The sequence below is a fragment of the Ranitomeya variabilis genome, chromosome 5 (assembly GCF_051348905.1).
Source record: "Ranitomeya variabilis isolate aRanVar5 chromosome 5, aRanVar5.hap1, whole genome shotgun sequence".
Lineage (NCBI taxonomy): Eukaryota > Metazoa > Chordata > Amphibia > Anura > Dendrobatidae > Ranitomeya > Ranitomeya variabilis.
Window position 1 is genome coordinate 486589108 of NC_135236.1, and position 16101 is coordinate 486605208.

Consider the following 16101-nt stretch of genomic DNA (forward strand, 5'->3'; position numbering starts at 1 on the left):
ATACCTCAGAATTCATTCGGCTGCTTCTGTCCGGTGTCACATCATCAATAAACACTAGTGACCCAGTGCCACTGGCAGCCATGCATGCCCAAGCCATCACACTGCCTCCGCCGTGTTTTACAGATGATGTGGTATGCTTTGGATCATGAGCTGTACCACGCCTTCGCCATACTTTTCTCTTTCCATCATTCTGGTAGAGGTTGATCTTGGTTTCATCTGTCCAAATGTTCTTCCAGAACTGTGCTGGCTTTTTTAGATGTTTTTTTAGCAAAGTCCAGTCTAGCCTTTTTATTCTTGATGCTTATGAGAGGCTTACACCGTGCAGTGAACCCTCTGTATTTACTTTCATGCAGTCTTCTCTTTATGGTAGATTTGGATATTGATACGCCTACCTCCTGGAGAGTGTTGTTCACTTGGTTGGCTGTTGTGAAGGGGTTTCTCTTCACCATGGAGATTATTCTGCGATCATCCACCACTGTTGTCTTCCGTGGGCGCCCAGGTCTTTTTGCATTGATGAGTTTACCAGTGCTTTCTTTCTTTCTCAGGATGTAGATTTTGCCACTCCTAATATTGTAGCAATTTCTCGGATGGGTTTTTTTCTGTTTTCGCAGCTTAATGATGGCTTGTTTCACCTGCATGGAGAGCTCCTTTGACCGCATGTTTACTTCACAGCAAAACCTTCCAAATGCAAGCACCACACCTCAAATCAACTCCAGGCCTTTTATCTGTTTTATTGAGAATGACATAACGAAGGGATTGCCCACACCTGTCCATGAAATAGCCTTGGAGTCAATTGTCCAATTACTTTTGGTCTCTTTAAAAACAGGGTGGCACATGTTAAGGAGCTGGAACTAATAAACCCTTCATCCAATTTTAATGTGGATACCCTGTTAGGGGTCGAGTTCCCACCTCCGCACAGGGGGAATCTCCGCTGCGGTCTCCCATTCTTCTCCTGCCGCAGTGGAGCCTGCTCAGTGGAGGCGTCGGTCCCAGCGTCTCCCTCAGTCTCATACTGTGCAAAGGGTTGCTGCTGCCTTTCCAGCTTCTGCTATTGTAGCCAGTACTGGTCAGCGGCAAGCAGACGTCTTTGGGACTAAGTCCTACTTTTCCCCTTCTGAGCATGCCCAGGGTAAGATCTCTCATTGGAGATCAAGGGTCACATGATCAGGTACTGCAACAACTCCCATTGGTCCTCTAGGAAGGTCCTGAAGTTGCTCAAGTTCTGTGGCAGCCTCCCATTGGTCCTTCTGGTAAGGTCCTGAAGTAGCTGCAGCTATAAAAGGTTCACATGACCGCATGGCCATGCGCTAGTATCAATCTATGTTATGTGCTTTGCGCCAGTGTGGTCTTGTGTGTATGTATTTAGGGCCCCGGCTGAAATAAGCCCCTAGAATACCAGCACGTCCGGTGAGGAGTTTGTGTGTGTGCAAGACCACTGTCTGCTATCAGCTCAGCAGTTATCTGGGTACTCCTGTGAGTCTAACAGGGCACAGTGCTTTCTTTTGTCGGCGACTCTATGATGTAGCAGAGTTCGCTTATACCGCCATATAGTGCCATTTGCTAGCAGCAAGTTCCTCCTGCACGGTGGACCCCGAGCTGCGAACGCACCAATAACTTCATCCATTTACTCGGTGCGTTCCACTAGCCCTAACATATCCTCAAATGAAAATTCATTTCGTTTTTCAGATGCAGCAATATTAGCAACAGTCATATATGAGTATATCTACTAAAGTATATTTATGCTTGTCTCTACCCAATTTAAATAGGGGCTCTTTCCCTTCTCTTCCTTTCCCTTCTTTTACCCCTTTCCCTCTAGCTATCCCTTATGCCTCCTTCCTATTCCCAGTTGTAATAATAAAAATTCAATAAAAAACATTTGAAAAGAAAATTCATCGTGGTAATGTCTATAACCAAAATTAGAAAAATGTTGTCTCTGTCCAAATATATATGAACGTAACTGTATTTGGCTATCTTGTAGAAGCTGAAGAAATTCACATTCTGCAGAACTGATAAACATTACTGCCCCAACTATGAAAAATTAAAAAAACCATGAAAAATAACAATAGAAATAAAAAAGACTGTCACAACCGCCAAGGGGAGACTATGGGCAAACACTTTTTAGACAGAAGTTCTTAATCATTGCATACAGAAACAGCACGTTGGTCTTCGTTTTATGTCCTTTTTTGTTAGAACTCATGATCAAATATCTCCAATCATAGAAAAATTAAAAAACGTAATGAGAAACAAATAAAAACAAAAAACTAAATGTGCAATGTATGGGATAGCAATTCATTCATAATGGTAAACATGATCATGTCTTTTATCCATTCCAAATGGCGTCCTTGTATTTAATACACAGATCCACCATGATTCCTGATTAAGCAGCTTTTTCTGATGGTCTCCTCCGCTATAGGGTTTATTAACCCGTTCTATACCCATAATAACGCAGGAAGAGGTATTAACATTGTGTTAAATAGAAAAGTGTTTGACACTTTGATGTCAATTTGTTTGCCGCATCAGACAAGTGTCATCTGGATATGTAGCACATCAATCTAATCTTTGTTTAAAATAATACTCTGCTTCTGTTCACTGTACGGTCCTGTACGTTACTTGGTCATTACAATTGTATCTTCTACCATATTCATATTAAAGCTGAGCTCAGTTATCCTGCACTGTGCTCTGCTCCACTTCCACACTGAAGTTTGAAATAACCATAGACACACAATGATTTTTTGTTGTTGTGACATTAGGTTGGATGTGTGGGGTAGAATACATTCAGACTTACACTAGGTCCTGAAAATTGACTGATGATACTGATTTGAGGTCTACTATTGTCATTTTTGAATTGATGATGGTAAAGATCAATTTAAACCAATTTTATCAGCAGCTTTACATCTAGTTCCTTGGAATCACCCAAAGATATTAATTTTAAAACCTCACCAAATTAAGGAACCTCTGGTGGGCCTCTTCATCCCTATCAATAGACCAATGAAATCTAGTCTTGGCCACTCAAATCACATCAAAGTAATTAGTTTTAATAATATATAAAACATAACTTCATATGAGGATTATTTTACTCTGTGAAATGTGACTTAAACTGTGGGAAAGTAGTTTTACATATGTATCTAATTATAATTTAAGACCTCCCACATCTAGTCTTACCCTATTAATCAAATTTTGAGATGCACCCATGGAATAGGCCTCATAGTGATTTTTGCAAAACTAACAAAAAGCTGTTTGAATGCAATTTCCTTTTTGGCTGTTCATCAATGTTCACTAATAGCTAACATATGTAATGTCAGAGCATTATCTAGAATATGTGCCAAAATTGTAGAAAGGACTCAACTTACTGCTTAAAATGCAATGTTGCTATTTAAAAAGAGGAAAAAACATCTTGGCTGCATAGATGATTTTTTTTTTTCTCTAATACTTGTTTTATTGTTTATAGAAACTGTCATAGAAGAGCCCTCAGTCAGCCTCTGAGATTGAGCCCGCAGCTCAATCTCACACTCGCCGCTCAGGCTACAGATTTGAGCACTACACATACCCCCAACCAATCCATACACCCAAGACACTCAATGCTGCCACCACTTGCCAAAAGGTTGAAAATTCCAATGCCATGCACAAAATGTACTTCCTACCCACAGAAAATTCACAGGTCTCATGTACAAACTACCACCTGGTCTTTGCAGAGATGCTCAAGTTCTTTAGGCAAGTCAAAACTTTTAAAGTTTTAGACTTTAACCCCTTAACCCCCAATGGTTTGCACGTTAATAACCGGGCCAATTTTTACAATTCTGACCACTGTCCCTTTATGAGGTTATAACTCTGGAACGCTTCAATGGATCCTGATGATTCTGACAATGTTTTCTCGTGACTTATTGTACTTCATGATAGTGGTCAAATTTATTTGATATTACCTGCGTTTATTTGTGAAAAAAATGGAAATTTGGCGAAAATTTTGACAATTTCGGAATTTTCCAACTTTCAATATTTATGCCCTTAAATCACAGAGATATGTCACACAAAATACTTACCATAATAAGTAACATTTCCCACATGTCTACTTTACATCAGCAGGAGTTAGGGAGTTATAAGGGTTAAAAGTTGACCAGCAATTTCTCATTTTTACAACACCATTTTTTTTAGGGACCACATCACATTTGAAGTCACTTTGAGGGGTCTACAGTATATGATAGAAGATACCCAAGTGTGACACCATTGTAAAAACTGCACCTCTCAAGGTGCTCAAAACCATATTCAAGAAGTTTATTAACCCTTCAGGTGTTTCACAGGAATTTTTGGAATGTTTAAATAAAAATGAACATTTAACTTTTTTCACAAAAAATTTACTTTAGCTCCAATTTATTTTATTTTACCAAGGGTAACAGGAGAAATTTGACCGCAACAGTTGTTGCACAATTTGTCCTAGTATGCTGATACCCCATATGTGGGGGTAAACCACTGTTTGGGCGCATGGCAGAGCTCGGAAGGAAAGGAGCGCCGTTTGACTTTTCAATGCAAAATTGACTGGAATTGAGATAGGACGTCATGTCGCATTTGGAGAGCCCCTGATGCGCCTAAACATTGAAACCCCCCACAAGTGACACCATTTTGGAAAGTAGACCCCCCTAAGGAACTTATCTAGATGTGTGGTGAGCACTTTGACCCACCGAGTGCTTCACAGAAGTTTATAATGTAGAGCTGTAAAAATAAAAAATCATATTTTTTCACAAAAATGATCTTTTTGCCCCCAATTTTTTATTTTCCCAAGGGTACTGGAGGAAATTGGACCCAAAAGGTTGTTGTGCAATTTGTCCTGAGTATGCTGATACCCCATATGTGGGGGTAAATCACTGTTTGGGCGCATGGCAGAGCTCGGAAGGGAAGGAGCACCGTTTGACTTTTCAATGCAAAATTGACTGGAATTGAGATAGGACACCATGTCACGTTTGGAGAGCCCCTGATGTGCCTAAACATTGAAACCCCCCACAAGTGACACCATTTTAGAAAGAAGACCCCCTAAGGAACTTATCTAGATGTGTTGTGAGAACTTTGAACCTCCAAGTGTTTTACTACAGTTTATAACGCAGAGCCGTGAAAATAAAAATTCTTTATTTCCCACAAAAATAATTTTTTAGCCCCCAGTTTTGTATTTTCCCAAGGGTAACAGGAGAAATTGGACCCCAAAAGTTGTCCTATTTGTCCTGAGTACGATGATACCCCATATGTGGGGGGAAACCACCGTTTGGGCGCATGGCAGAGCTCGGAAGGGAAGGAGCGCCATTTGGAATGCAGACTTAGATGGAATGGTCTGCAGGGGTCACATTGCGTTTGCAGAGCCCCTGATGTGCCTAAACAGTAGAAACCCCCCACTAGTGACCACATACTGGAAACTAGACCCCCCAAGGAACTTATCTAGATGTGTTGTGAGAACTTTGAACCCCCAAGTGTTTCACTGCAGTTTATAATGCAGAGCCGTGAAAATAAAAAATCTTTTTTTCCACAAAAATTATATTTTAGCCCCCGGTTTTGTATTTTCCCAAGGGTAACAGGAGAAATTGGACCCCAAAAATTGTTGTCCAATTTCTCCTGAGTACGCTGATGCCCCATATGTTGGGGTAAACCCCTGTTTGGGCACACGGGAAAGCTCGGAGGGGAAGGAGCACTGTTTTACTTTTTCAACGCAGAATTGGCTGGAATTGAGATCGGACGGCATGTCGCATTTGGTGAGCCCCTGATGTGCCTAAACAGTGGAAACCCCCCAATTCTAACTGAAACCCTAACCCAAACACACCCTTTACCCTAATCCCAACCCTAACCATAACCATAACCACACCCCTAACCCGAACATGCCCGTAACCCTAATCCCAACCACATCCCTATCCCCAACACACCTCTAACCCTAATCCCAACGCTAACCACACCCTTAACCCCAACACACCCCTAGCCCTAATCCCAACCATAACCCTAACCACATCACTAACCCTAATCCCAACCCTAATCCCAGCCGTAAATGTAATCCAAACCCTAATTTTAGCCCCAACCCTAACTCTAACTTTAGCCCCAACCCTAACCCTAACTTTAGCCCCAACCTTAACCCTAACTTTAGCCCCAATCCTAACTGTAGCCCTAACCCTAACTTTAGCCCCAACCCTAACTGTAGCCCTAACCCTAACTGTAGCCCCAACCCTAACCCTAATGGGAAAATGGAAACAAATACATTTTTTTTAATTTTATTATTTTTCCCTAACTAAGGGGGTGATGAAGGGGGGTTTGATTTACTTTTATAGCGGGTTTTTTAGTGGATTTTTATGATTGGCAGCTGTCACACACTAAAAGACTTTTTTTATTGAAAAAAATAGTTTTTGCGTCTCCACATTTTGAGAGCTATAATTTTTCTATATTTTGGTCCACAGAGTCTTGTGAGGTCTTGTTTTTTGTGGGACGAGTTGACGTTAAATTGGTACCATTTTCAGGCATATAACACTTTTTGATCGCTTTTTATTCCGATTTTTGTGAGGCAGAATGACCAAAAACCATCTATTCATGAATTTCTTTTGGGGGGTGGGGGCTTTATACCGTTCCGCGTTTAGTAAAATTGATAAAGCAGTTTTATTCTTCGGGTCAGTACGATTACAGCGATACCTCATTTATATAATTTTTTTATGTTTTGGCGCTTTTTTACGATAAAAACTATTTTATATAAAAACTAATTATTTTTGCATCACTGTATTCTGAGGACTATAACTTTTTTATTTTTTCGCTGATGATGCTGTATAGCAGGTCGTTTTTTGCAGGACAAGATGACGTTTTCAGCGGTACCATGATTATTTATATCTGTCTTTTTGATCGCGTGTTATTCCACTTTTTGTTTGGCGGTATGATAATAGAGCGTTGTTTTTTTGCCTCGTTTTTTTTACGGTGTTCACTGAAGGGGTTAACTAGTGGGACAGTTTTATAGGTCGGGTCGTTATGGACATGGCGATACTAAACTTGCGTACTTTTATTTATTTATTCATTTTTATTTAGATAAAGAAATGTATTTATTGGAACAATTTTTTTTTCTTTATTTAGGAATTTTGTTGTTTTTTTTTTACACATGTAAATTATTTTTTTTTTACTTTATAACATTGCCCCAGGGGGTCATCACTATATATTGTCAGATCGCTGATCTGACTCTTTGCAGTGCACTGTGTTAGATCAGCGATCTGACAGGCACTGCAGGGAGGTTTCCCGGCGCCTGCTCTGAGCAGGCACTTGCAAGCCACCTCCCTGCAGGACCCGGAAGGAGTCCTGTGGCCATTTTGGATCCGGGGCCTGCAGGGAGGAGGATGTAGGAGACCCTCTGAACAACGCGATCACATTGCGTTGTTCTGAGGGTCTCAGGGAAGCAAGCAAGGAGCCCCCTCCCTGAGCGATGCTTCCCTATGCTGTTGGAACGCTGCGATCATGTTTGATCGCAGTGTTTCGGGGATTAATGTGCCGGCTGTCAGCTGTAATAATCAGCTAACACCCGGTGGCGATCGGGGGGGAGCGCGGCCGATCGACTATGACGTACTATCCCGTCACTGGGAATTAAGTCCCAGGTCACCTCGATGGGATAGTATGTCATATGGGATTAAGGGGTTAATAAACAAAAATACAGTGCTTTTTTTAATATAAATAAGGAAATAAAGGACATACATAAGAAACCCTGCAAAAACAGTTATAAAAACAAAATGAAGAAAAAAGCAGGAACATTCTATACTTAATAGTTGGCACATGGGCCAGAACATGTACACAGATTCAATTGGCTTGGGTCCCTTTGTGTCACCCTAGGGAAAATAATCCATTGATTTTATACAGTTCATGATTAGTTATAGGTTGAAACATTATTTTTGTTTTTCCCTCGTACACCAATGGGGTGGGAGTTTTTCATGCACACCGCCTCCTACCTCCTTCAACCATCCAATATAAGATATTATACACATGGTATCAACCTTGCATAAAAAAAGATGTTACAGTCAGAGGATGTTGCTCATTTGGGGTAGCAGTCATACGCTTCTATAATGGGTTGGACGGCAGCTGTGGATGCACCACCACGCTACAGGAAAATGAGGACTTTGGCCGGATGTGTGTGCTACTGTTACCTTGGCGATACGCCTCTAGAGACCGAATGCTGCCGCTTGACATGGTAGGCCAGAACTGGATAATATAGAGATGAATAAGGGAGACCAGAGTCCAAGCATAAACTTTTCTATAACGAACAACTTGATGAGAAGTACAGTGCGTTGCAAAGTATTCGGCCCCCTGGAACTTTTCAATCTTTTCCCACATATGCTTCAAACATAAAGATACCAAATGTAAATTTTTGGTGAAGAATCAACAACAATTGTGAAGTTGAACGAAATTTATTGCTTATTTTAAATTTTTGAGGAAATTCAAAATCTGAGAAGTGGGACGTGCAATATTATTCGGCCCCTTTACTTTCAGTGCAGCAAACTCACTCCAGAAGTTCATTGTGGATCTCTGAATGATCGAAAGTTGTCCTAAATGCCTAATGATGATAAATATAATCCACCTGTGTGTAATCAAGTCTCTGTATAAATGCACCTGATCTGTGATAGTCTCAGGGTTCTGTTTGAAGCACAGAGAGCATCATGAAGACCAAGGAACACAACAGGAAGGTCTGTGATACTGTTGTGGAGAAGTTTAAAGGCGGATTTGGATATAAAATGATTTCAAAAACTTTAAACATCCCAAGGAGCACTGTGCAAGCAATCATATTGAAATCTTCCAAGACCCGGCCGTCCCTCTAAACTTTCATCTCAAACAAGGAGAAGACTGATCAGCGATGCAGCCAAGAGGCCCATGATCACTCTGGATGAACTGCAGAGATCTACAGCTGAGGTGGGACAGTGTCCATAGGACAACAATCAGTCGTACACCGCACAAATCTGGCCTTTATGGAAGAGTGGCAAGAAGAAAGCCATTTCTCAAAGATATCCATAAAAAGTGTTGTTTAAAGTTTGCAACAAGCCACCTGGGAGACACACCAAACATGTGGAAGAAGGTGCTCTGTTCAGATGAAACCAAAATTGAACTTTTTGGCAACAATGCCAAATGATATGTCTGGCGTAAAGGCAACACAGCACATCACCCTGAACAAACCATCCCCACTGTCAAATATGGTGGTGGCAGCATCATGGTTTGGGCCTGCTTTTCTTCAGCAGGGACAGGGAAGATGGTTAAAATTGATGGGAAGTTGGATGGAGCCAAATACAGCACCATTCTTGAAGAAAACCTGTTGGAGTCTGCAAAAGACCTGAGACTGGGACGAAGATTTATCTTCCAACAAGACAATGATCCCAAACATAAAGCAAAATCTACAATGGATGGTTCACAAATAAACGTATCCAGGTTTTAGAATGGCCAAGTCAAAGTCCAGACCTCAATCCAATCTAGAATCTGTGGAAAGAGCTGAAAACTGCTGTTCACAAACGATCTCCATCAAACCTCACTGAGCTCGAGCTGTTTGCCAAGGAAGAATGGGCAAGAATTTCAGTCTCTCGATGTACAAAACTGATAGAGACATACCACAAGCGACTTGCGGTTGTAATCACAGCAAAAAGGTGGCGCAACAAAGTATTAAGTTGAAGGGGACGAATAAAATTGCACGCCCAACTTTTCAGTTTTTGAATTTCCACAAAAATTTTAAAATAAGCAATAAATTTCATTCAACTTCACAATTGTGTTCCACTAGTTGTTGATTCTTCACCAAAAATTTACATTTGGTATCTTTATGTTTGAAGCATGATATGTGGGAAAAGGGTGAAAAGTTCCAGGGGGCCGAATACTTTCGCAAGGCACTGTATATACTGTACATCAGATAGCAAACACAACACTTCAAGAATACTACTTCTGCACAATCCAGAGGCAGGAACATTATGATTACACGTGGCTGCACATTGCTTCCATTACATGTTGCATCAGTCCAGAAAACGATAATGGAAACCTCTATATTCTCCTTTGAATACACGAGCCGCGGTGTGTAGTTATGGACTCTCCCAGCTAGTCTCAAAGCCCAGTTGATTTGAGAGGACCTCACATGTATTCTTCACTACTATCCAAGTGCATTCGATAAGGGCCACACTCTCCTTGCTCTGCCACTGCATCTTCAGCTGTCCATAGGAGTTCTCTTGTCCCAGCCTGGCTATTTTCTCCTCAATGACCCTCAGGCCTGGCTACTCTCTAGCTTCTTATCTAGTATAGATAATCATTTGCTTTAGGGTACCGTCACACAGTGCAATTTTGATCGCTACGACGGCACGATCCGTGACGCCGCAGCGATCATATGATTATCGCTCCAGCGTCGTAGACTGCGGTCACACGTTGCAATCACGGCGCTGGAGCGATGCCGAAGTCCCCGGGTAACCAGGGTAAACATCGGGTAGCTAAGCGCAGGGCCGCACTTAGTAACCCGATGTTTACCGTGGTTACCAGCGTAAAAGTAAAAAAAAAAAAACCGTACATGCTCACCATCTGATGTCCGTCCGGTCCCTTGCCGTCCGCTTCCTGCTCTGACAGATCCGGCCGTACAGTGAGAGCAGAGCGCAGCCGTGACGTCACCGCTGTGATCTGCTCTCACTTTCCAGCCGGCAGACAGTCAGAGCGGGAAGCGGACGGCAAGGGACCGGACGGACATCAGATGGTGAGCATGTACGGTTTGTTTTTTTTTACTTTTACGCTGGTAACCACGGTAAACATCGGGTTACTAAGCGCGGCCCTGCGCTTAGTTACCCGATGTTTACCCTGGTTACCAGCGAACGCATCGCTGGATCGCTGTCACACACAACGATCCAGCGATGTCAGCGGGTGATCAAGCGACGAAAGAAAGTTCCAAACGATCTGCTACGACGTACGATTCTCAGCAGGATCCCTGATCGCTGCTGCGTGTCAGACACTGCGATATCGTAACGATATCGCTAGAACGTCACGAATCGTACCGTCGTAGCGATCAAAATTGCACTGTGTGACGGTACCCTAAGACCAGTTGCCTGAGATAAGGAACCCTTCCTTCAGCTAGTCCTTGCTAGGCCTCATTGCTTGAGATCAGGAATCCATCTGCCATTTAGTCCTTGTTTCCTTCAGGACATAGTACCCGATATGGCCTTCCTTTTTTAGCTCATAAATGCATGTTTTAATGCAGGTCTGCAAACAGCAAGACCATAGGTCTCATCACTTCTAAATATTTCCCCCTATCTGCCTAACAACAGGAAACTGCATTCCCTTGTGCCCACCTAACTTCACCTATCCTGGGCTGGCCCCAATATTTAACCCTGTCTGCCCCTAACCCACTGATGCAGAATACAAACCAGATAATACAACATTTAAAACATGGCAATGCATTATATAAGCATAAGATCTTCAAGGGGGTGTGGGACGCTCCTCCACTACTTTAAAGTTCATGTCACGGGTCTACCGTGACAGAGAGGGGCCAGAAGACTGCAGCATCTGATTTCTGCTACTCATTTTTATGGTGTAAATTTCTTTGGGCAGTGCAGGGGTTATTCTGCTCTGTTGAGAGCTCCTGGAGCTAAGGCTCTCGGCTGTGTACTGTTAGCCACTCCCATCTCCTATATAATATAGGTCATGGTTAGCACTCATTGTCAGAGATAGTTTTTTTTCTTCATGGTGGGAGGTTGCTCTTGGTGGTTATTTGAGTAGGCAGTTGGTGGTTTTATTTGTGACTGTTGCTAGGTTTTGAGTGTGTGATAATTCCCTTTCTTCTCCTACTTTGGCTTAACCCCATTCTCCAATCCCCAGTGCATACCTCTGTAATATGTGTGTGTATATTTGTATCTTTGATATTTTTCATTCCTCCTCTGTGTATTACCTTGTTAGTCTGGTTGTTGTATTACGGTACACTACTACTCACCTCTTCTTTGGGTAGGGGAAGGGTACAGACTGAGGGTGGATTCAGAAGCTAAGGCAAGAAGTAAACTGGGGAACAATGCAAGCTAGGGCGACCCTAGCATTCAGGACAGGGAAGGAGCCCTTGGTCCCGGGACACCCAACAACAGAGTCGTGACAGTTCCACTAGCTTACACTTTGAATTACCACAGTAAAGGTGGTGTGTGAGGTGTCAGAGGCGGAATTCGTGCAAACTGTTCCAACAAAGTAGATAAGGGATCGTTAGACATTTGAGAATCAGTGGAAGATATGGGGATTTGGAAATGAATAATATTTCTATACAAAACCATACTATACTAGATGGTGGCCTGATTCTAACTCATTGGGTATTCTAGAATATGCATGTCCACGTAGTATATTGCCCAGCCACGTAGTATATTGCCCAGCCACGTAGTATATTGCCCAGCCACGTAGTATATTGCCCAGTCACGTAGTATATTGCACAGCCCACGTAGTATATTGCCCAGTCACGTATTATATTGCACAGCCCACGTAGTATATTGCCCAGCCACGTAGTATATTGCTCAGCGACGTAGTATATTGCCCAGTGACGTAGTATATTGCCCAGCCACGTAGTATATTGCCCAGTGACGTAGTATATTGCCCAGCCATGTCGTATATTGCCCAGTCACGTAGTATATTGCCCAGTCACGTAGTATATTGCCCAGTCACGTAGTATATTGCCCAGTCACGTAGTATATTGCCCAGCGACGTAGTATATTGCCCAGCCACGTAGTATATTACCCAGCCACATAGTATATTGCCCAGCCACGTAGTATATTGCCCAGTAACGTAGTATATTGCCCAGTGACGTAAAATAAAAAATAAACATATACTCACCTTCCGAAGTGCCGTTGAAGTCCTGGCGCCTGTGTACAGTGCACGTGGCAGCTTCCGGTCCCAGGGTTGGTATGAGCGCAAGACCTGTGATGACGTCGCGGTCACATGACCGTAACGTCATGGCAGGTCCTTCTCGCATAGCATCCTTGGCACCGGAACCTGCCGCTTGCACTGCCGAGGACACCGCGCCACGTCGGAGGGTGAGAATAACCTTTTTTTATTATTATTTGTAACAGATCTTTTTACTATTGATGCTGCATAGGCAGCACCAATAGTAGAAAGTTGGTCACACAGGGTTAATAGCTGCGTTAATGGAGTGCGTTACACCGCGGTCCATTAACGCTGGCATTAACCCTGTGTGAGCGCTGACTGGAGGGGAGTATGGAGCGGGCACTGACTGCGGGGAGGAAGGAGCGGCCATGTTGCCGCCGGACTGTGCCCGTCGCTGATTGGTCGTGGCAATGGTCGTGGGCGTTTTGCCACGACCCATCAGCGACTTGGATTTCCATGACAGACAGAGGCCGCGACCAATGAATATCCGTGACAGACAGAAAGAAAGACAGACAGACAGAAGGACAGACAGAAAGACGGAAGTGATCCTTAGACAATTATATAGTAGATGGATTACAGCAGTCTATCTTTACTTTAGAGGTGTTTTTAAAACTGTTAGAACAATCAGATAAAAAATTTTAAGGGGTTGTCCACTGATAGGACAGCCCCTTCTTAATCTCAATGTTTGCCCCTATTAAAATATGTCAGCTCCATTCCATTGGTATCAGCACCCGCTCTCCTGGGGCTCACGTGAGATCATTACATCATAGGAGCTCTGTGCTCAATCAGCAGCAGCTTGACTTTCCCCTTTGTCAAAGAAATCGAACATCAACAGGAAGTCAGACAGATCCTACATTATTCCTCAAGAAGGTCAAAAAGGTCTAAATGCATACCAGAGTATTCCTCAATGTACAGTTCCAATATGTCAGCTATTGCCAGAGAGTAGCATGCATCTGCATATCTTTATTTCTTTATTTTTTTTTATATAGCGCTAACATATTCCGCAGCGCTTTACAGTTTTGCACATTATAAAAGACTATGGCAATCTCTCCCTCAGAATATTCTCTCTAACACAACCAAATATAACAGTGGTCTAGAGTAAGTTTGCGGAGTGGGTAGTTCTAATTCAGGATCATTACTTACTTCAGAAGTTCTAATTCCACTGATATCTTCATCCATGGCCTGCAAAAGACCTATAAAAGCTTTAAAGCTGTAATTTTATTACTCATTGTAAGATTTATGTTCTATACATATTTGCATTACTTCCATGTTCTCTGTGGTATCTAATATGTTTTACTCATGTTTCAGAAACAAATTAAGACGGAAGTATGTCTCTCTTGACAGACTGAATTTCCTCATAAGAGTAAACAGGAGTTGTGTGTAAGTGGGGTACACTCCATTATAAAGTCTGTTAACGTGGATAATGGACAGCATCGTTTGATTTTTCCAATCGTTTGCTTCAGTGTTCTTCAGGCTCAGTCCCCAAGGGATGGTTCATAATAGACATAGCAGAAGAAGAGAAGAGAGCTGCCTGATTGAAAACAGCTTAATAACATCATTAGAAAGAAGACAGGCTCTCGCTGCTCCACCAAAAGACCCTTTTAGTCCTGACCTAACGCTAACCACATATTGGCCTGTCTGTTGCTTTACAGCATAAGATTATTTGGTAGACCATTATTTTTCTTTAAGAGCCAATTTAAGGCTTGGAAAAAGCTTATATACTAAGCATAGACTTTTTATGATGTCGGTGTGTAAATCTATGTGACGGCATATGAAGGTTAACATCATGAAATATATAGTGCACAAACTGAAGAAGCCCACAGAGAATATACTGGAAACATTTCAATGGCTTATTTTATGTATACCAGGAAAACCTATTGTTAAGGCTCAACCGGTGTGGTGAATCCCCTAAGTCTCTGGTCCGAGTGGTCACAAGGACCCTGGGTGTTGGTGCAGATTCCTGAAGGACACATGGTACAGTGATGATTTAGCCAGTCAGCAATCACAGAAGCAATAGGACAGATGAAGTGGAATGCAGCAAAAATGAATGGAAGTTAAAGCACAATAAACAAATATGGTGGAGCACACCATACATATGACTCTGGAGTCTAAACCTAAGACACATGTTTGTGGTTTAGAGGGCTTTATATAGGATTAGGGAGGTGATGTTATTGAGCCAGGCTGGGCAACCTGCAAAGCCCGATGTGGAGTACAACACATGGCTGCGGATCGAGGTGAAGGAAGCAGAGCTTGGGATACCCGGGACAGGTGTGCAACACCTATTGAGCTCTACTGTTTCCCCTAATTATCATCTGTAGTGCGAGTGCAGCTCCGACCATTTACTTTTTTGGAGTATATGAGAACAGATGAGAAAATTGTGATAGGTGTGGGTTCCAGTGTCAGTCCTGTGGCTAGTCTGAGATGAAACAACCCTTTAAATCAAGCCAAATAAAGGAGTTATCTAATGAAGACAACTCTTGTCCACATGCCCTAATAGACCATAGGCACATTTAAAGTGAGTACCCTTTCTATAAATGAGCACTGAAAGATGCTTGATATGAGTGGAAATCTGCTTTGGATTACTTGGGTTGTCCATGCATTGCATAAATGTACATTAATGTAACTTGCCACCATGTAATTCTACATTAACTCTGCAGGGCTGTTGCAAAAGAAAATGGCCAGCCGCTTCTTTTTAACATATTTATTAATGACCTTGTAGGGGGCTCACAGAGTAGAATTTCAATTTTTCAGATGACACTAAACTCTGCAGGGTAATCAATACAGAGGACAATTTTATATTACAGGATGATTTATGTAAACTAGAAGCTTGGGCTGATAAATGGCAAATGAGCTTTAATGGGGATAAATGTAAAGTCATGCATTTGGGCAGAAGAAATAAGATATTATGTGCTTAATTGTAAAACACTGGGCAAAACCATCAATGAACAAGACCTGCGTGTATGGGGGAATGACAAACTCACTTTTAGTGGCCAGTGTCAGGCAGCTGCTACAAAGGCAAATAAAATAATGGGATGCATTAAAAGAGGCATAGATGCTCATGAGGAGAACATAATTTTACCTTTATACAAGTCACTAGTTCGACCACACTTAGAATACTGTGCACAGTTCTGGTCTCCGGTGTATAAGAAAGACATAGCTGAACTAGAGCAGGTGCAGAGAAGAGCGACCAATGTTATTAGAGGACTGGGGGGTCTGCAATACCAAGATAGGTTATTACACTTGGGGCTGTTTAGT